This window comes from Podarcis filfolensis, assembly GCF_964270895.1.
Source record: "Podarcis filfolensis genome assembly, chromosome: 6".
Classification (NCBI taxonomy): Eukaryota; Metazoa; Chordata; class Lepidosauria; order Squamata; family Lacertidae; genus Podarcis; species Podarcis filfolensis.
Window position 1 is genome coordinate 14,845,086 of NC_139609.1, and position 20,496 is coordinate 14,865,581.

Genomic DNA, 20,496 nt, shown 5'->3' on the forward strand with positions numbered 1-20,496 from the left:
TAATGAGGCCTTTTTGTTGTTGAGATTTTCACTTGTGCGAATACATTACTAGACACTCGAGCTTCTATTTCTTGGCTATCAGTGGCCATCAGCTGTAGAATTGGTCAGAAGTTTTTGTTTTTATCAAAAATATTTATGAAGAGCATATAGCTGAACTGGGTGAATGTAGAAGTTGCAGAAGATGTATAGCCATTATGGTCAGGGCCGGATTTAGGTTTGATGAGGCTCTCAGCTACTGAAGGTAATGGGTCCTTAGTATGTCCTGCTGTCCTTTGTCAACAACAAATTGTTGGGGTCCATTTCTTACATCATAGGAGCCTACACAACACAAAACACTGTTGTTGTATGTAGGTTTTATTTTATTTGTTTTTTATCTTATATTTTGGAAATGTACATCCAGGTTTTTTCCCTTTAATTTTTTTGGGGGGGCCCCAAAGAGAGTGGGGCCCTAAGCTATAGCTTGTTTAGCTTATACGTAAATCCAGCACTCATTCTGGTGACAGTTGTGTATGTGGATGAAGGGTCTGAACATGGCAGGGACCTCTGGAAAAGCATTGCATATCTCTGTCTGCTCTATACGTTGCACTCTCCCTGCTGTGCAGTAATCAGGAAAAAATCCGGGCCTTACAACACAAGAAACCAGGGTGGGACAAGTTTCAAGGTACTCTGCTGAACCCAGGGCCAGCCCAAGGCATTTCGACGCCTGAGGCAAACCACAAAATGGCATCTCTCCCCCCACCAGGGAAGGAGTGAGTGAAGCTCTACGTCAAGAACAAACAGAGAATAAAGATCTACACTGGGATTTGATGGCCCTGTGGATCCTGCTGTCAATTGCTGCACCTTGCCTCATGGGTGGGTCACCGCGAGCTGAACCACCTTTAAACTATAACTATTTTGTTAGATAAAAAGTGGAAAACCCAAGAATTACCAACAATAGAAGAATGGCAGATGAAGATGATGGATTTTTCGGAGCTAGCCGACCTAACCGGAAGAGTCCGCGACCAGGAGGAGGAGGAGTAACAAGAAGAATGGAATAAATTTAATGATTATTTAGTTAAATTTGTTAAGTTAAATTAACTGGAAATAGCTTGCAGATACTTAATGGGCTTAGGATTTTATTTATGTTAAGTGATGAAATAATATGTTTATAAGGTGAAGATTTAAGGATAATTTAATGTTTAAGTTAAATTTCATAAAAATTGGGATTTGGAAAACCGTTAAAAGGACATGCAATGTAATTCAACTAAAGGGAAGCGAGGGAGCCACTTAACAAAGTTAATAACTGTAATTTTCAATAAGGCTATGATTTATGTTTGTTTTGTTTGTTTGTCTTGTGTGTTTGTTTTTTATAATATTGTGAAAACCAATAAAAACTTTTTGGGGAAAAAGTAAACTATAAGCTATACACCCTATTACAACTGTGATAGATTGGATAATATTTGAACAACCAAACAAAAATAATAAATGGAATGACAAACTTTGTACAAACACACACACACACACACACACACACACACACACACACACCCTCCCTCTCCCAAAGCTTGCCCTATTGCCTTGACGTTCTGACTGCTGTGAGATTCCTGCATTGCAGGGGGTTCGACTAGATGACCCCAGGATCCCTTTTCCAACTCCTATTATTCTCTTGGCCAAAGGGGAGAGAGGGGCGGTTCGCAATTAGAATAGTCCCGCCCTCTTTCACTCTTTCTATGCCGGTGGCATCCAATGAGAAGAGGGATGACTTGTTCTAATTCGGCTGCTGGGAGAGAGAAAAGTTCCCATTGGTCAACCTGGGACGGGCAGAGCAAGGGATGGGCTTTGCATGCGGGGCAGTTAGATAAAGCAGGGAAAAGAAAGCAGGTAAACGGTTGGGGGGCTTAAGTGGGGGGAAGGGGAAGAAAATGGAGAGGAAAAGGTGGGAATGGCTGCATGGGGGGCCAGAAAAGAGAGGGAAAGGGGTTAGAAGAGAGGGGCAGGCGGGTAGTTTGCCTTCCCTGAAATGGGTTTATTATAATTATTATTATTATTATTATTATTATTATTATTATTATTATTATTATTATTATTATTATTTTCATTCAGTCATATATTCATCCATTTATTCCCCGCCCCTCTGGCTGGATTTCCCATGCAACTTTATTCTCCTTACCATTTGTTTAACTTGTGAAGTCGCTTTTATCTTGCAATCCGGAGTGACTTGCAAAACCGGGTGCAAAATCTGGTTGGGGGAGAGAAAAAGGAGGGTATGGCTGCATGTGGGGGCCAGAAAAGAGGGAGAGGGTTTAAAAGAGAATGGGTTAATAATAATAATAATAAGAAGAAGAAGAAGAAGAAGAAGTAAATATATAAATAATAAATATATAAGTAAATATAATAAATAAATAAAATAATAAATTCAAACTAAAATAAATAAATTTTATTTATTTATTTATACCCTGCCCCTCTGGCTGGATTTCCCATGCAACTTTATTCTTCTTGTTAAACTTGTTTAGTCGCTTTTTATCTTGCAATCCGGAGTGACTCGCAAAACCGGGTGCAAAATCTGGTTGGGGGAGAGAAAAAGGAGGCTATGGCTGCATGTGGGGGCCAGAAAAGAGGGAGAGGGTTTAAAAGAGAATGGGTTAATAATAATAATAATAATAATAATAATAATAATAATAATTAAATATATATATAAATAATAAATAAATAAGTAAATATAATAAATAAATAAATATATAAATAAATAAATAAAATAATAAATTAAAACAAAAATAAATAAATTTTATTTATTTATTTATTTATACCCTGCCCCTCTGGCTGGATTTCCCATGCAACTTTATTCTTCTTGTTAAACTTGTTTAGTCGCTTTTTATCTTGCAATCCGGAGTGACTCGCAAAACTGGGTGCAAAAAACCTGCCTGGCACGGGGTTGGGCTAGATGACCCCGGAGGTTCCCTTTCCCATGACTTTGCAATCCCACGACCCCCTATGGGAGGAAAAAAATGCCCGGTTTTTCTGCTTGGTTGTGTGCAATTAACTCCGAACGGTCATTTTATTCTTGTGAGCCGCCCTGTGATTTTAGGATAAAATCCCAGAAACAAAAAATGATGGCAAACAATTGTTTTGTCCCATAAACCAGCCATAAAAAGTGGGTTTTGCAGTGTTGCTCTTGCCAAACCACCGCAGTTTGCCCTCCAAGTTAAATTGTTATTTATTAAATTTGTATACCGCCTTTCAAACCTAAGATCACAAGGCAGATTTCAACATAAACAAAAACAGGAAATGCATTGAAGAAGGACAACAAACCAATAATTTAACCCCACCCCCTCCTCTCCCATTCGGTTGCCTTTTTAAATTTAAAAAATAAAATGGCAGTTGCATCTCCCTCCCCGGCAGCCATTTTGGGACAGAACAACACAAAATGGATGCAATGAAGCCATTGTTCCTGCCAGCCTAAAATCCCCAGTAGTGACAATGGTCACCATGCAGGGTGGATAAAAATCAATTATTATTATTTTTTAAAAGGGAAAAAAACAGTTGTTTTTTTAATTTAAATCGGATTTTTTTAAATTATTTAAATTGGATTTTTAAAATAAAATGCTTTTGGAGGAAAAATCTTTCTAAAGATAGTTTTCTATTTAAGTCACATTATAGTCCAAAGGCTATAATGAAAAGAAGCGTTTAAGTTTTTCATGGGTGCTAAAACTCAGTCTAAGGGTTGTTTTTTTTAAAGTTTAACCACATCAGTTAACAAATGTGGATACATATGCTGTGATGTTACTGTTTTAGTTAAATAAATTGTTCTCCAGGAAATGATTATTTTTCCCCTTCCGATAAAGTGCAGCAGAAAAGTTGTCCAAATATAAACAGTTAACTTGTTAAAACTCACAATAATTTCATAATTATGTCTATGTATTTCTAATAGTATAACCAAATCAGTATTTTTTTTTAGTATCTGTAAAAACTACTCTGAAAATTTATTATTCCAAAAATAAAATCTTCATCTAGTTGTAAATATTAAAATTATACCAGCAACAATGAGTCTTTCTGTAAAAGAATGATTTAAATCAAGGCTTACTGACTTGTGCTTTAAATTGTGATTTAAATCAAATCTACCCTGTGGCCCAGAATACTTTCTCAAATGGGCCCACGAACCCCACAATTATTATTATTATGTACTGAGTTGAATTTGTTCGTTCATTCGTTCAGCCTTTATGGACATAATTTAAGACAAAAAAAATCGCAAAAGGGACAGAAAACAAGCGAACCATCCATAAAACATTTCACAATTCAGACATATTAAACACATAAAATATAAAAGAATTTGTCAGCACAACAGGGAGGACGCTCCGGAGAGCAGGCCTTTTTGAAAAGGGAGTCACAGGAAAATTTATTAGATTTATATAACACCCTTCATCCTAAAATCTCAGGGCGGTTCACAGGATAGAAACAGAAAGACTCAGAAACCAGAGGCCTTTCTAGTGGGCATAGTCGGCCAATTGGTGCCAAAGAAGGATAGAACTTTCTTTATGTATGCAACCACAGCAGCAAGAATACTTATTGCAAAGTATTGGAAGACACAAGAGTTACCCACCCTGGAAGAGTGGCAGATGAAGGTGATGGACTATATGGAATTGGCGGAAATGACTGGCAGAATCCGAGACCTGGGAGAAGAGTTGGTGGAAGAAGACTGGAAGAAATTTAAAGACTATCTTCAGAAACACTGTAAAATTAATGAATGTTAAAATGATGTTGGATTGAAAATAAGTGGCATTAGCAACAAAGTTAATAAGAATATGCAAAAATGAATTGATAATGGATGAAAATATAGAGTTATAATATGTTAAGATATAGAGTTAAGATAAACGAAAGAGGGTAAGGATTTGCTGATTTGATTATTTAAATGGGAATATAAAAAGGGGAGGTGTGAGGAGGCCAAGGAAACAAGCTAATGAGTTTAAAGTTACTAAAAACGGATTTGTTTTTAATTCTTTTTTATCTATTTGTTTTTTGTATTTTGTATTTTTATTATTTTTTCTTTTTTATGTATTTTTCTATGTCTTCTTTTTTGTATCTTTTTCTTTCTATATGACTTTTTTCTATTTTGTAAACTTATGTTTTTGTAAAATCTCAATAAATATCTTTTTAAAGAAAGAAAGAAAGAAACAGAAAGACTCATTCTTGCTGGTATAATCTTAATATTTACAACCAGATGAAGGTTTCATTCCCCAGAGTGGCTGGGGAAGCCCAGCCAGATGGGTGGGGGTATTTTTTATTTTTATTATTATTTTGGAATAATAATGAATTTTCAGAATATTTTTTACAGTTATATCAAAATTACTGAGTTGGTTATACTATTAGAAATACAAAGACAGGTTATTATGAAATTATTGTTTATATTTGGACAACTTTTCTGCTGTACTTCATTGGAAGGAGAACAATAATCATTTCCTTGAGAATAATTTAAACAATTAATTTAACCAAATCAATATGTATCCATGTTTATTAACTGATGTGGTTAAACGTTTTGTTTTTGTTTTTTAAAAAGCAACTTAGACTGAGTTTTAGCACACATGAAAAACTTAAAATAAATCCTTACTTCCTGATGAATAGCCTTTGGACTATAATGTAACTTAAATAGAAAACTATCTTTAGAAAGATTTTTCCTCCAAAAGCGTTATATTTTAAAAATCCGATTTAAAATTTTAAAAATCGTGTGTGTGTGTGTTTTTTTTAATCATTGATTTTTATTCACCCTGATGGTAAACTTTACATTGTGGAGAACACTTTCTTCTCCCTGATACCTAGTTTTCTGTGTACAGGGATATTATTGATAATAATTAATGGGGAAAGGGAAATAAGTCATGCTGACCCAAACCTGGCACAGCCCAGACACAGATTTTGCTATTAGTATGCTTTGCAGAGTTGTGCAGAGGGTTGTTTGACCCGTTTAAATAGTTCTCTTTTTCCTTCCTAGAAAAAACAAACAAACCACACACACTTTGTTTTAAAGTTTAAAAATAACATGATTTTTAGTTGCCGTACTTGGCTCTGGTCTGACTGAATGCACATGAGAGGCATGTAATATTTACATTACTGAAACATATTTACTTGAAGTTGTATCCGAGACCGACTAATATGTACAGGCTGGCTCTGAGGCAGCAACACTTGCTGCTCTCACAGTTAAAACTCGCTTCGAATGTAAAAGACTTTTGCCTGAAAAAAGAAGTTTTTGTAAACCAAGAAAACCTTTAATAAAAATGATTATTATTACTTTTTTAAAAAAAAACCTCACACAACAGTTGAATGTAAAAGTCTGCAGCCTGAAAAAAAGAAACAACGCATGTGCTTTTGTAAACCAAGATAATATTCAATAAAAAATACTATTATTACTTAATTTTTTAAAAAAAAACCTCACAACAGTTGAATGTACAAGAGTGCAGCCTGGAAAAAAAAGAGAGAACGCCTGTACTTTTGTAAACCAAGAAAATCTTTAATAAAAAATACTGTTGTTATTATTATTATTACTTAATTTTTTGAAAAAAAACCTCACAACAGTTGAATGTAAAAGACTGCAGACTGGAAAAAAAAGAGACAGCGTGTGTACTTTTGTAAACCAAGAAAATCTTTTAAGAAAAATACTATTTTTTAAAAAAACAACAAATGCCTCACACAACAGTTGAATGTGAAAGAAGAGCCTGCAGCCTGAAAAAAAAAGACAACACGTGTACTTTTGTAAACCAAGAAAAATCTTTAATAAAAAAATACTTATTATTTTAAAAACCCGTCACACAACAGTTGATAACTGAACTATAAGGGAAAAAACCTGCCTCAGTTTATGACCCCCCAACATTCAATGCTACAGCATTAACCCTTTCTGTAGTATTTTGAATGCACCATTGCCACAGATTTTGCCACTGCCAGGCATTTGTTGGTCATGGGCAGTGAAGCGCATTGATTGAATTCTCTTAGGGCATATCTAGCAAATACTTTAGAAAATATTCTGAGCTTCCCAAAGAGTCTCTCGGCGACTTTGGCTTCCTGGTCTCTACTTTACCCATTATTTTAATCCATTTGTCTCCGTCCCGTGGATGCGAAGCAATCCGTTTTATCCCGATGCGCTTCGTCGGCTGTCGCAGCCATTGATTTGCGGGAAATTTGGCCGCGACCTTGACTTTCTGCATAACGCAAGACAACAATCTGATGTTGCGACAATTATTGGCAAGCCTTCGAAAGGCTCTTAAGACAAGAAATGCGCTTGGCTCCCATTACCACCCCCCTGTGATATTACTTAACAGAGCCCACCAGTGGCATTTAAATTACGAGCTATGTGCTAAGGTTAAGTAAACGGATGGACAAGCGATCGTTTTAAAATGAAAGGTGCTGATTTTCGGGAGATGAGCCATCTGTGAAACATTCAGGTGGGAAATACTTCTTTGCGGCTTACTGACCTTATAACACTAAGCAAGTGAAAGAGAAGGAAACTTGCTTAATATAGAAAAGGTGCAGGACAGAAGCAATTGTCCTAATGTGCATCTGTTATAGGAGGAAATTAGCAGCTGGCCAGAGGCTAGTCAACCAAGTGCATTCAAAGGACTGTCAACCAAGCAGCAGTGTCAGGTAGAGTCAATGAAAGGTTGAGCCATCTATAGAGCACCCAAAGGGTGAAAACGAAGTTCTGTAAATTAGACTTGCCTCTCAAAAGTGGCAATCAAAAGCTAGACTTCAACTCCCTTCCTTAAAAATGTTTCAGGACTGAAGCAAATCCCCGTTTGATGTATCTTTTATCATTTCTATGATTTATTTATATATTGGATTATTCCGAGAAGGACTGAAAGGATTTGATCTCTCCTGTTGGCAGGAAAATGAATTAATAAATTATAGCCCACTTAACTGGAAATCATCTGTCTCCTGTCCAATTTCCAACGGAATTAGCCTCCCTGCTTTGACTACTCAAAGTTTTTCTCTCATATATGTGTGTGTGTGTGTGTGTGTGTGTCACGTTACTGGTGTTCTGGAAGAACTTTCCTTTTTACTGACCAAAAGGAACTTAGCCAATTAGATAGCTTCTTTTTAATGCAAATTTAATTAAATTTTAAAACGTTTAAACTTAATTGATCACCAAGTGATCAGTGTCACACCATTGGTCCTATTGCTGTTTTGAGTTTTTAACACTGTAATCTAATGTAAGCCTTATTGGGCTTACTTCCAGGTAGGTTTGTATAAAAGTTGGTACGTCACCAGCATACCTCCGTTTGACTTAAAATGAATTACTACAAGACAATATTGAATGGCTGTGGTTGGGCAAAGCATCCTTATCAGGGATAGCTTACGTGGCACCTGCCAGATGCTACAGTTTCCATCGTCTTGCCCAATTCTGGCTGGAGTTAATGGGAATTTTTAGTCCCAATAAAAACTGGAGGAAGACACCACATCTACCTCTGAAAGCTATTATGTATTTTATTATATTAGACACTGCTGGAATCCACTGGCTGAAACATGATGATATGTCCTCCATTGTGACAACTCCTACTGCTGGTTTTGCCGCCAGGAAAATGTGGTAAGAGCAACTCTTTCAGGTGAGCAAAGGGAGAGGGGGCGGGTTATTGTGCAACAGGAAATTGTTGCATTATTTAGAATGCGCACGTACATCATATTTAGCTTACACATCAGGAAAGAGTTGAACAGTTTCGATGCTCCAACATTTTTTATTTTAGATTACAGATTTTACAGTAAATAATTGCAGTTTTTAATACCTGTAGCTCTGTGTTCTGTCCCTGTCCAATCTTCAATGGAAATGAGGTAGCCATGTTTGTAAGTTAGCCAATTAGAGGAAATCTTGAGACAGGAAAGTTTGACACCCATTCCAGGAATGAGGTGTATGCTTAATTCAATTGGACTTGAATTATGAGTAGACTTACTTCTGAGTAGACATGTTTGGAATTGAATCCTGCGTTAGTAAGACTCTTCAGTGCAACTGAACTGGGCCTCTTGATGGGCCACTAAATACTTTATTTACTTTGAAAAGACTTCCCTTGTATCACATAAACACAGCACAACAAGACAACGACCTATCCCCCAAACAGCATACAAATCAATATGGCTAATCTGACACAACAACCTGCTCCTGCTGGCCCTCACACACTCATACAAATCACAATGCAACCAACCGAACACAACCAGCTATGGTCTGGACTCTCCAATCTCTCGCAGAGCTAATAAAAGTGAATAAATAAATGAACTGTGGAAATGACTATGAACTGAAAGAGGAGTCACTGTATGTACTTTTCCTTGTTTATTTGTTTTGTAACAAGAAAATCTTTAATAAAAAACTTTTTTTTTTAAAAAAAGAAAAGACTATTCAAAAGCAAACACCGTGCGAAGCAGCAGGGAACACTTCAGAGTGAAATCACACAGTCAACAAAACACAATATTTAACAGCCTGTTGTATTTGTATCTAGACTTCAGCAGAGGGGAGCCAATTCTGCTTCCGCAAATGCATGATGGCCCCAGACATTGCTAACTTCACACCCCCATGTGTTTGTAATGATTTAGAACCCTAGGGGACTATTCCTCCCCAATCAGGGATGGAACTAATCTGTTATTTCGAAATAATCTATTTTTCAAAAGATTGCTCTCAAGGCCGGTTTAAATACATGAAGCGAAACGGCTTCCCTTGAAGGCTCTTTTGACAGGACGCCTTCAGTCGGTCCAGCTCCTTGCTGCCCTCTCCACAAGATGCTCATGGCAGCAATTTCAGTTGTCATCTGCCCCAAATTCAGTGAAGCAATACAGTGTGTGAAGACAACCCAGTCCAATTTATCTTCTCCCCATTCTGTCCTAGGTTTAAAATCTCTTTTTTGACCTGTTGTCGCAACCCTAAAGTCCATCCCCTCATCTACCAGGAGGAGGAGGCACAGATCCGGGTGCCTCCAGAACAAAGGGACGGATGGTATCTGCTCTGTTTCATCACGTGACAAATGACTGGCACCGATGGGAAATGGTTGCGGTGACAGAGAATCGGGGTCTTTGGGAAAGAAGCAGGCAGGTCGCCGATTCAAGAAGACTTGAGTAGCATCCCTTTTGAAGAAGAGAAATCATCTTGTCTCTTCCCTCTGATTCATTTAGCCGCTTGATTCTGCCATTAATTTCTCAGTCAAGAAGCCTAACCAGCAAAGGCATTGTGCGTCTCGAAGGGTGATGAAAGGTGTCATTACCGCCTTCCTTGCTGCTACTGAAGTGAAAAAGTAGCACCAAGTCAGCTTGGTGCTGTAGCTAGAGCAGGGCCTGCCAATTTAGCACCGATGGGTGCACATGTATTTGCAGAGACTATCTCCCACACTTCCACTGAAATCGGGCTTGAAACAAGCATTTCAGGGTAGCAAATAGAATAGGTTGACATGTGTGGACATCCTTGCTTTGTGATGTAGTGCCCACATCTATAAAAAGAAAACTATTTTAACCACTAGTTTGTGACATTTTGGTTGATCCTAATAAAGGTATTTATAAACTTACTCTGGCTTTTGGATTCCCCCCCCCCTCTAATGGATCAGTCAAAGTAACTACAATTATTGAACTCATTCCACAGTTAAAAATAGTTGCATGCCCTTCATTATATTAAGGCATGCTGACTTGCAGCCGAAACCTATGCATGTCCATTCAAAGGGTAGGTCCTATTGCAATCACTGCTGCTGATCTCAAAGCAAGTATGTGCAGGATGATAGCCGTGCTTTTAAGGAACAGCCGCAAAGAGGAAGAAAGTTCTTTTACTATCATTCCTCAGTCACTCTTCAGGCACCTACAAAATCCCATAAGACTCTAGTTTTAGTTACTATTTTAAATTGGGAAAGGATGGGGAAATGAGGGTGTGAGGTACTTTGATACCTCCTCTGATCTTTACCTGCCTTGACCTATGCATCTCAAAGAGAATAAACTCAGCAGTGTAAAATGCTCTCCCCATTTAATTAATGTAGTACTTTGCAGTTAATAGCTTGCCACTCCAGGACTGCTGCTGCTGATAGTGCCAGGAAAGCAGGCATCCTCATCCTCCAGGCTTTGACTTGATACAATCCCCTCCTGGTATTTTATAGTAAAATGTAAACAAAAGCCACACCTTGATCAACAGCAGTAGATAGCCTAAATGAATGCAGCTTCACATTTTAAACTCCCTTAAGCCACCATTATTTCTGCTCATTTCCAGATTTGGGCAAGTCATTCCCAACTCAGCCTAACCTGCCTCACATGGCTATGGAAATGAGGTATAAAAAGACTGCAAAAGGGGAGCTTACGGTTTGTATGGTAGGCACCAAATTTTGGACCCTTTAACCCAGAGAAATGCATATATATATATATAGAATGCAATTGTTCTTTCTGTGGCCCCTTCACCCTGCAAATTAGTACAGCTCCAAGGCTTCAGCCAGTCTTACAGTGGTGCCCCGCAAGACGAATGCCTCGCAAGATGGAAAACCCACTAGACGAAAGGGTTTTCCGTTTTGGAGGTGCTTCGCAAAACGAATTTCCTATGGGCTTGCTTCGCAAGACGAAAATGTATTGCGAGTTCCTGCGGGGGTTTTTTCCTCCCCCCCCCCTTTTCCCCAAGCCGCTAAGCCGCTTAACAGCTGATCTGCTAAGCCGCTAATAGCGATAAACCGCTAATGGGCTTGCTTCGCAAGACGAAGAGACTCGCGGAACAGATTCTTTTCGTCTTGCGAGGCACCACTGTAATTTGGCCTGAGTTCTGCAGGATTTAAATAATTCCACTTGTATTCAATTGAGTATTTTTGCCCCAGTTGCTCACTTAAACAAGCATACCCCTGCTTCCATGGACCACTGGTCTGCCCCAACAACAAAACCACCAAGATAACTTTGAAAACACTTAGAAGGGTATGCATTTTGTGTCTTGGCTTTCCTTTCAGGTGGCAAGCGATTTTTTATTTTTAATGAAGGCTCTAGAGTTCAGGCTCCCTATCTTAAACAAGAACAGAACTGTTAACAGGAAATTCTTGACTGCAACCAAATACAATTAAACCAGGCCCCACAAATAACCCAGAGATGCATTTTAAATAAAAGGACACATTCTACTCGTGTACAAGCACACTGATTCCCAGAACGTCTGCGGGCCGGATTTAGAAGGCAATTGGGACGGATCTGGCCCCCGGGTCTTAGTTTGCCTACCTATGGACTAAACCATATAAGAAGTCGTGACACAACAGTTTGGAAGTGTCAACTGGTGCAGAATGAGTGGCTCACGGGTAAGACAATTTCAGAATATTATCCTTCACATCTGCAGTACATGGACCGTTGCTTTGCCTTGGTAATGGACTGGATGAGGTGGACTTGTGGCAAGGTAAAAAGATTCTGGGAGTTAATCTATAATGAACTTAAAAAGATATTTAAGTATACTTTTCCTAAAAGACCAGAGGCATTTTTGCTAGGTCTGGTGGGAAAAGAAATTAAAATAAAAGACCAGAACTTGTTCATGTACGCCACAGCCACCGCAAGAACTTTACTGGCCCAAAGATGGAAAACACAAGATTTACCAACCATCCAGGAGTGGCAGGTGAAGATAGATTTTGCGGAACTTGCCAAATTGACAGGAAGGATCCGGGACCAAGAGGACCAGAGATACAATAACAATTGGAATAAATTTATTGAATATATAGAGGAGAACAAAAATATTAAGACACTAGCAGGACTGGAATAACACCTCCAATGTAAAACAGAGTTATGACAATAATATACGCAAAAAGTATGTGATGTATATACCAGCAGTCAGGAGAGAGGGCAGTCAGGACTCGGCAGAGTCAAAGGGATTATAATGTGACAATAAGGATTGTTGGAAAAAGAATTACATGTTGAAAACAATAAAAATTTATTTGCAAAGGTAATGGACTGGATGAGAAGCAACCAACAGGCTCAGTCCAAATGAAGACATGCCCTGTTAGTGGGCAGTCCCATAGACCTGTTGGATGGCAGGTTGCCTGCCCTTGATGGGGCTACACTTCCTCTGAAGGAGCGAGGAACCTTGGGGTTGATTCCAGATCCTTTGCTGTCGCTCAAGGCTTAGGTAGCCTTGGTGCGGTTGAGTGCCTTCCATCAGCTTTGTCTGGTAGCCCAGCTTGCACCCCTATCTGGGCAAGGACAGCCTAACTTCTGTTATCTGCGCTCTGGTATCCTCTAGGTTAGATTACTGTAACACAGTATATGTAGGGCTGCCCCTGAAGATGGTTTGGAAACCTGAGCTGGTGCAGAATTTGGCCAGGTTATTCACTGGGGTAAGACGGCTTGAGCACATTTCACCAATCCTGGCCCAACTGCATTGGCTCAGTTCAAAGAGCTGGTTTTGTCCTATAAAGCCTTAAACAGCCTCATATGAACTGATCAGGGCCCTGCAATCATCATCTGAGGTCCTTCTTTATGTGCCACTTCCAGGATAGGTCAAGTGAGCGGCAACATGAGAAGGAGCCTTTTCTGTGGTGGCTCCCTCCCCTGGCGACTTCATTACATATCATTAGTGCCAAGTTAAAACGTTTCTCTACAACCAGCCCTTTTGCTGATTAAACAATCTATGGCCTTTTAAATATGTTTGTTGGAGGGAGGGGGTTATTGATTTGTTATTGGGGGCTTTTTTAGTTATGTATTTTGTGTTCTCATTTTGTTTTTTTATGTTGTGCACCAGCTTGCTGTCTTCGGATAAAGGGTGGTATGCAGATTTAATAAACAGTAAAATTTATTAAATACTACGTTTGGTCTTAAAGACTCCTGAGCATGCTGGGGTGCTAATCCCAGTGAAAAAAAGTCACGGACCAAAGAAATTACACAGGACGAAAGAAATTTCTGTGAAAATCCCTGAAACGAGAAGTAACCAACTATAGAATAACAAAAATAAAAAAATAAACTAGAATTAAAGACTTAATGAGATGCCGGTTAAGTGATATCAAACAAGCTCAAGAGCAAGGCTGAAAATGCTTCCTCGAGTTTACAAAGAAGGTATGAAACCTCAATGACAAGTTTTAAACATAGCCCTATTTAAGATAATCCAGCAGCAGTGATAAGAAATTGAGGTTTTAAAGTTTCAAACAAACTCAAAAAACAGGGCAGAAACTCAAAAAAGTTTTAAACAAAACCCTATTTAAGAGAACCAAGCAGCAGCAATAAGAAATTGAGATTTGAAGTTTCAAGCAAACTCAAAAACAGGGCTGAAGCGCTCCTGACTGCTGATGTTAAAGAATGATTATAGGGTGTTCCCAATCACAGGTTGTAAGGTGAAAGAATTTTTAAAGGGACAGACCATCTAGTTCAAACATAGGGCTGGTTGCCAAAGTTTGTAAAGAATATTGTTTAAAGAGATTACAAGAAGGAACTAAAGTCAATATAAGAGTTAAGACCTGACGGAATTAAGGAACCAAATCTAAATATCCAATACATTTCCTTCTGTAGTAATTTCTTTCTTAAAATATCCATATTTATCTCAGGAGTTTGATGTTTATAAATGATAAACCATCTGAAGCCTGTTGCCCTGTTTTTGAGTTTGTTTGAAACTTCACATCTCAATTTCTTATTACTACTGCTTGGTTCTTTTAAATAGGGTTTTGTTTAAAACCTTTTTGAGTTTCTGCCCTGTTTTTTGAGTTTGCTTGAAACTTTAAAACCTCAATTTCTTATCACTTCTGCTGGATTATCTTAAATAGGGCTATGTCTAAAACTTGTCATTGAGGTTTTCATACCTTCTTTGTAAACTCGAGGAAGCATTTTCTTTTTTTTAAATAATATTTATTGAAATTTTCAAAAAATATAAAGAAAACAAAGACAAAAGGAAAAACAAAGAAAAACACACACGTATAATTACAATCCTTTCTTTCAGTAACATATTTCCTTGACTTCCCCACATCTCCCCTTCTTGTATTCCACTTCAATTTTTTTTAATTCAGCAAGTTCCTATCTCGAGGAAGCATTTTCAGCCCTGCTCTCGGGGTGCTAATCCCAGACTGTTTGTAGTTGTACAATTCAGACCTATTTAGGAATGCACAGAAATTCCAGCCAGGTATTTGAAATGAATTCCCTTTAATAAAACCCTCACAATCCAAGAATAAGTCCAGGTATATATGCAGAGTTTGCCATCAGTTCCACTTAAAGTAGAAGCATATCCCATACAGTAAAATATACATGACTGTATAAGCAATTTCTTTGCTAGCAATTGAGATCTAATCAGTATATTTGAAAAGAAAATTATGGTTCTCATTTGGGGAAAAGCCATGTAAGCTTGATGGGGCTCGTAGACAAATTTAGCTCCCGGCTGGGGAAGCTTGTGAAAACGTATAGATGCTTGGAAAAGGTTTTGTTTTCATTTTCTACATGTTGTGTTTAATGTATCTAAATAGTGATGTATTCTGCAGTGATGTGGAATCATGAGGCTGCTGTACCTGCCTAACAACAGTAGACTTTACAATCGGGCTTACAAGCTATAACCTTTCCCCAGGGGAGATTAAATCAATTATCATATATAAAGGTAGGATTTCCGATGTGCACAGTTTGGAGATTTTTTTCCTCTTCAAGTTATGGGCAATAAACCAGAGGAATGATTTATGCAGTGCAAGAGAATCATGTCTGTACTCTCAGTATGTCTAGAGAGACCTCTGCAAAATCTTTTCTGACTATTCCCAGGCACTCCAGTGTCTCAAAGCAGCGTCTTGCCCACTTGTGATATCTCTGTGCTACACCGAAGATCACTGAGCCAGGCCCAGTCCAAGCCGCCCCCCCCCCCGGTGAAGGACAATATACCCCCTCAATCTATGATCAATCCTGTATTATTGACTCTGCAGCAATCAGTTCTGTCTTGGCTTCTGAAGCTGTGTTTTGGGAAAGTTTGTCTCACTTGGGAGGAGAGGGGTGCTTCCGAGAGTGAAAATGGCAAGAAGTTTTCATCATTTTCTGCTCACTGCTGCCCCGATGGCTGCTTTGGCAGTAAATAACAAACGGATTGACAGTTCTGGCGCCTCTCAGGTGGGCACCATTGTCATTACATTGGTACCTTGGGTTATATATGCTTCAGGTTACAGACTCCGCTAACCCAGAAATAGTAAGAACCATGCTTCAGGGTGAGAACAGAAATCGCACGGTGGTGGCGCGGCAGCAGCGGGAGGCCCCATTAGCTAAAGTGGTGCTTCAGGTTAAGAACAGTTTCAGGTTAAGAACGGACCTCTGGAACGAATTAAGTACTTAACCCGAGATACCACTGTATAAGAGAACAAAGGGAGGCATTCATGGTGAGTTCTGGCACCCCTTTTCCTAGAAAAGTAGCGCTGGCAATGTCTGAACCATGGGTGGTGTGTTTCATTTTGCCAGATCTCCTGGGCATCTCTTGCCTAGGTTATGTGGCATTAGTGTGAAGTGGCAGTGGTGGCAGGTTCTGGTGAGATCTCGCTGGAAATCGCCATGGATGCTAGTGCCACATCTCTCCCCAGTGGCAGAGGTGGCAACGTAGGCAGGGTGCCACCGGGGGTACCACCTTGGAGACTTCCACACCCAGAATGGCAGCTTCACCCTGCCACGTGGGTGGGCTGGCCCGGCCCTGGTCTGAACTTTCAGCGGATTTGCAAAACTAATAATGAGTAGCTGAGACTGGTTCTGCGATCAGTTGCTGGCCCAGGACCTTCTCTAGAACAGAGTGTGCATCTGCAGACAAAATGGGACATGTCATTTGAGGGAGAGATGTCAAAGCCACACCGTACTTTTAAAAACATATGGTTTCCCCCAAAGAATAATGAAAACTAGTTTTTCTTTTTGAGAAGGCTGGGAATTGTGTCTTTGTTTAGGGATAAGCTAAACTTTGAAGGATTCTTAAGGTTGGGGAAAGCTTTAAATGTGTGGTGGATATAACAAGATTGATTTGTGTGGGGTTTTTTTTAATCCCCTACCATCAACTGTGGGCGCGGGTGGCACTGTGGGTTAAACCACAGAGCCTAGGACTTGTGGATCAGAAGGTCGGCGGTTCAAATCCCCACTACAGGGTGAGCTCCTGTTGCTCAGTCCCTGCTCCTGCCAACCTAGCAGTTCGATAGCACATCAAAGTGCAAGTAGATAAATAGGTACCACTCTGGTGGGAAGCTAAACAGCGTTTCCGTGTGCTGCTCTGGTTCGCCAGAAGCGGCTTACTCATGCTGGCCACATGACCCGGAAGCTGTACGCCGGCTCCCTCCGCCAATAAAGCGAGATGAGCGCCACAACCCCAGAATCGGCCACGACTGGTCCTAATGGTCAGGGGTCCCTTTACCTTTACCGTCAGCTGCATATCCTCCTGGAAATTCCCAACTTGTGAAGAAGCTCACCATAGTGGGCAAAGTTGATAATGTCAAGGAGGATTAAAATTGCCATTGAATTCTTTCCTAAAACAAATTTTAAAACAAACAAACAAACAAACAAACAAACAAACAAACATTTATTTGATTTTTCAAATTAAAGTTTTACAGAGATATATCAAACATAAATAATAAAAACAAGATTCCAGGGAATTTATTGGACTTCCATCCTCCCCTTTGTGGGTCCTATTATTAATCATTTCTTCCCGCATCCTTTATGATGACCCAAATCTTTTACATCTCCACTGTGCCCAGAATTCACCCTTAAACTACAAGTGATATTCCAATCCTACTAACAATTTTAACTGTTTACAATGGTCTTTAAGATAAGTTACAAATTTTCCCCATTCTTTATTAAAATTTTGGACTTCCTGATTTCTCATTCTGGTCGTTTTAGCCATTTCATCAACTCCATCTGCCATTCTTCTCTGGTAGGAACTTTATCTTCTTTCCATCTCTGAGCCTCTTTCCTAAAAAACAAATTTCTGATACAAATTGAGAGGGGCTAACTTAGAGAGAAACCCACAAGGACGAAGAGGTGTTTACCAGGTCTCCTGGGACATTTCTCAGATTCTGCACATCTTGACCGTAGCAACAGATGTAGTGTAGTAACATTCCTGCCAAATATTATTTCCAGATCTTTGGAGGAAAAAGCTCGTTGAAACAGGAGAAGAAGATCAGCAGCCAAGCAGGTTTCAGCTGGCAACAACGTTATCCAAGATCTGGACTGCAATTTGAAAATTCTATTCTCCACTTTTGCTTACAACAATGTGCTAAAGCAACGTGAAGCCATTTTGTAGGTGCATGTTAATTAGCCGAATTGTGTGTACGTATTATAAGTGTGTACCAACACACGAGTAATAAAAGCACTCAAAAAGAGCCCACGTTCTATTTCTTCTGTCTAAAATCTTTATTCTTTGTATGAATACCTGTGGTAGTTTCCTTGGCAGACTGCGTGCTGTTCAGTGTTTAGAATTTGCACATTATTGTGTGAAAAATGCAGAGAGAGAAATGTGTGTAAAGAGAACGGATTCATTTTTAAAAGAATTGTTGTAGCAGGAACTCGACATATTCATGAATATTCCACATGCATGCCTATATTACGCTCCTACAAACTGTTGCTTAATCTGAGCATTTCTTCCGCTCCGATCCTCCCCTGAAAACGAAATGAGGTTTTCAAAGTAAGCAAACCAGATAAACTTAAAACAAAAATCTCAGTTCTTTTTAATCAGGCCTGCCACCCAAATAATAAAATAAATGAAAGTAAACGAGTGTACAGAAAGAAAGATACTTCCAGTGCTTCATTTATTTTCTTGGCCCTCTAAATCGTGCCACCGTGAGGGTGTTTCCCGCCCCCTTTATTTATTACAAGTTATTTATATCTCATCTTTAAGGATACAGGTTTTTCCAAGGCAGCTAACATCAATGTACATAAAAAAAAATAAGCAATATCAACACCTAGCACAAACTTTCTATCTGCAGGGCTCAGTTGAGATGGGTGAAAATAATTGAGGCCCACCCGTCTCAAAATATTGGCCGGGGGTAAAACCAGTCACAAAATGGTGGAAGAGGCTGGCATAAGCAGTTGGGAATTGCTGCCATATTTTTCTACCCATGGAAATTGCAAAATTCTTTACAACAGTGTTTTGCCTTGTGGCAAAGAGTTCCATAGTGCACTCTCCCTCAAGCTACATACAGACATTTTCTCTGGAGCTATTATGGCACCGCCTCCCCACTTTAAGCAGAATTTGCTGATCCGGAGGCTCAGGTGGAGCTTTCATCATTTATATTTTCCCCTTTCCACTCAAAATATCTTCACCCCTCTCCTGTCTCCACCCAGCCCAGTGCTGGATTTACATATAAGCTAAACAAACTATAGCTTAGGCCCCATTCTCTTGGGGGCCCCAAAAAAATTAAAAGGAAAAAAACTGGATGCACATTTCCAAAATATAAGATAAAAAAAATAAAATAAAACCTAAATACAGCAACAGTGTTTTGCGTTGTGTAGGCTCCTATGATGTAAGTAATGGGCCCCGCCTGCTAGCCTGCTCCCTAAAATATCACTGGTTTGCTCATTTCTATATATAGGGTGCCTACATTCTGCATGGAATGGTTGCATGGCCACATGTGCAAATGGCTTTCGATACCTATTGGGTTCATAAATTACCATATAGTGTATATTCAACACACAAAAAACAGCAGCAATTTGTTGTTGACAAAGGACAGCTGGACATATAAAGGGCCCCATTACCTTCAGTAGCTTAGGGCCTCATCAAACCTAAATACAGCCCTGCTCTCTTTTCACATTCGACCTGCTACTTATTCCTTCTCTATACCCTGCCTGAACTGCCACGCTTTTTCACTCCTCCACAGAGCACTGTGGTTCAAGGAATTGCTGGTGCTGTCATTGGTTCAACCCAAAGGCTATCACATGGCTAGGGCATGAGGCAAGCAAGTGAAGAGGCCCTGGGCAGGCTGTGCCACTGAGGAGTCACAGAACCATAGAAGTGTAGGGTTGAGAGGAACCACAAGTAACATTTAGTCAAACCCCTTCAATGCAGGAATCTTTTGCCCAAGATGGAGTTGAACCCACGACCTTGAGGTTAAGAGTCTCATGCTCTACCAACTGAGCTCCTCAGATTGAAAGGTGTTTCCCACAGGGCAGCTGGTGGTAGATCAAGGGCCGGCAACGTGCAGCCCATTGGCCGGATGTGGCTCACGAAGACCGTTTTACCGGCCCACGAGCCACCCACTTGGCAAGTCCCTCACATGCTGTGCTAAAGCAGTGTGGTGCGGCACAGGGACTCTGTGAGTGGCGCCGGAAATGGCGTCTGCGCACTCGCAGATACCATAAATCGCGTCTGTGCATGTCCAGACACCGAAAATCGCTTCTGTGCAGGCGCGATTTTCGGCATCTGGGCATGTGCAGACACGATTTCCAGCATCGTGCTGCGCCAGTCCTGCCCATGGACGATCTCTGTGGGAGTGATCCGGCCAATGGCCGGTAAAGCTTGCCGACTCCTGTGGTAGATGTTCATGTGGGCAGAGGAGACAGTCCAGCTGAAACAGGAGCAGGTTCCTGATGTCTTATTTAACTTTCCTGGAATCCTACCTAATCCCTCCCAAGGGAAACTAAGACCAGCAGGACAGCTTACTC

The 20,496-nt window shown here is 39.8% G+C and overlaps 2 long non-coding RNA genes across 4 annotated transcripts; both read left to right on the top strand.

The window, feature by feature from the left end:
• The first annotated feature begins 1,720 nt into the window (after positions 1 to 1,720).
• On the top strand, positions 1,721 to 10,496 carry LOC310765436. Of its 3 annotated transcripts, none has more exons than XR_014549573.1 (2): positions 1,721 to 1,860; positions 8,455 to 10,496. It is a non-coding gene; the product is annotated as an uncharacterized lncRNA (long non-coding RNA). The 3 variants fall into 3 exon arrangements; XR_014549574.1 differs by lacking the exon at positions 1,721 to 1,860 and adding an exon at positions 6,709 to 7,403; XR_014549575.1 differs by lacking the exon at positions 1,721 to 1,860 and adding an exon at positions 7,419 to 7,602.
• Positions 10,497 to 15,692: 5,196 nt separating this feature from the next.
• Positions 15,693 to 18,218, top strand: LOC310765444. Its single transcript, XR_014549589.1, has 2 exons — positions 15,693 to 15,984; positions 17,977 to 18,218. It is a non-coding gene; the product is annotated as an uncharacterized lncRNA (long non-coding RNA).
• The last annotated feature ends 2,278 nt before the right edge of the window (positions 18,219 to 20,496 follow it).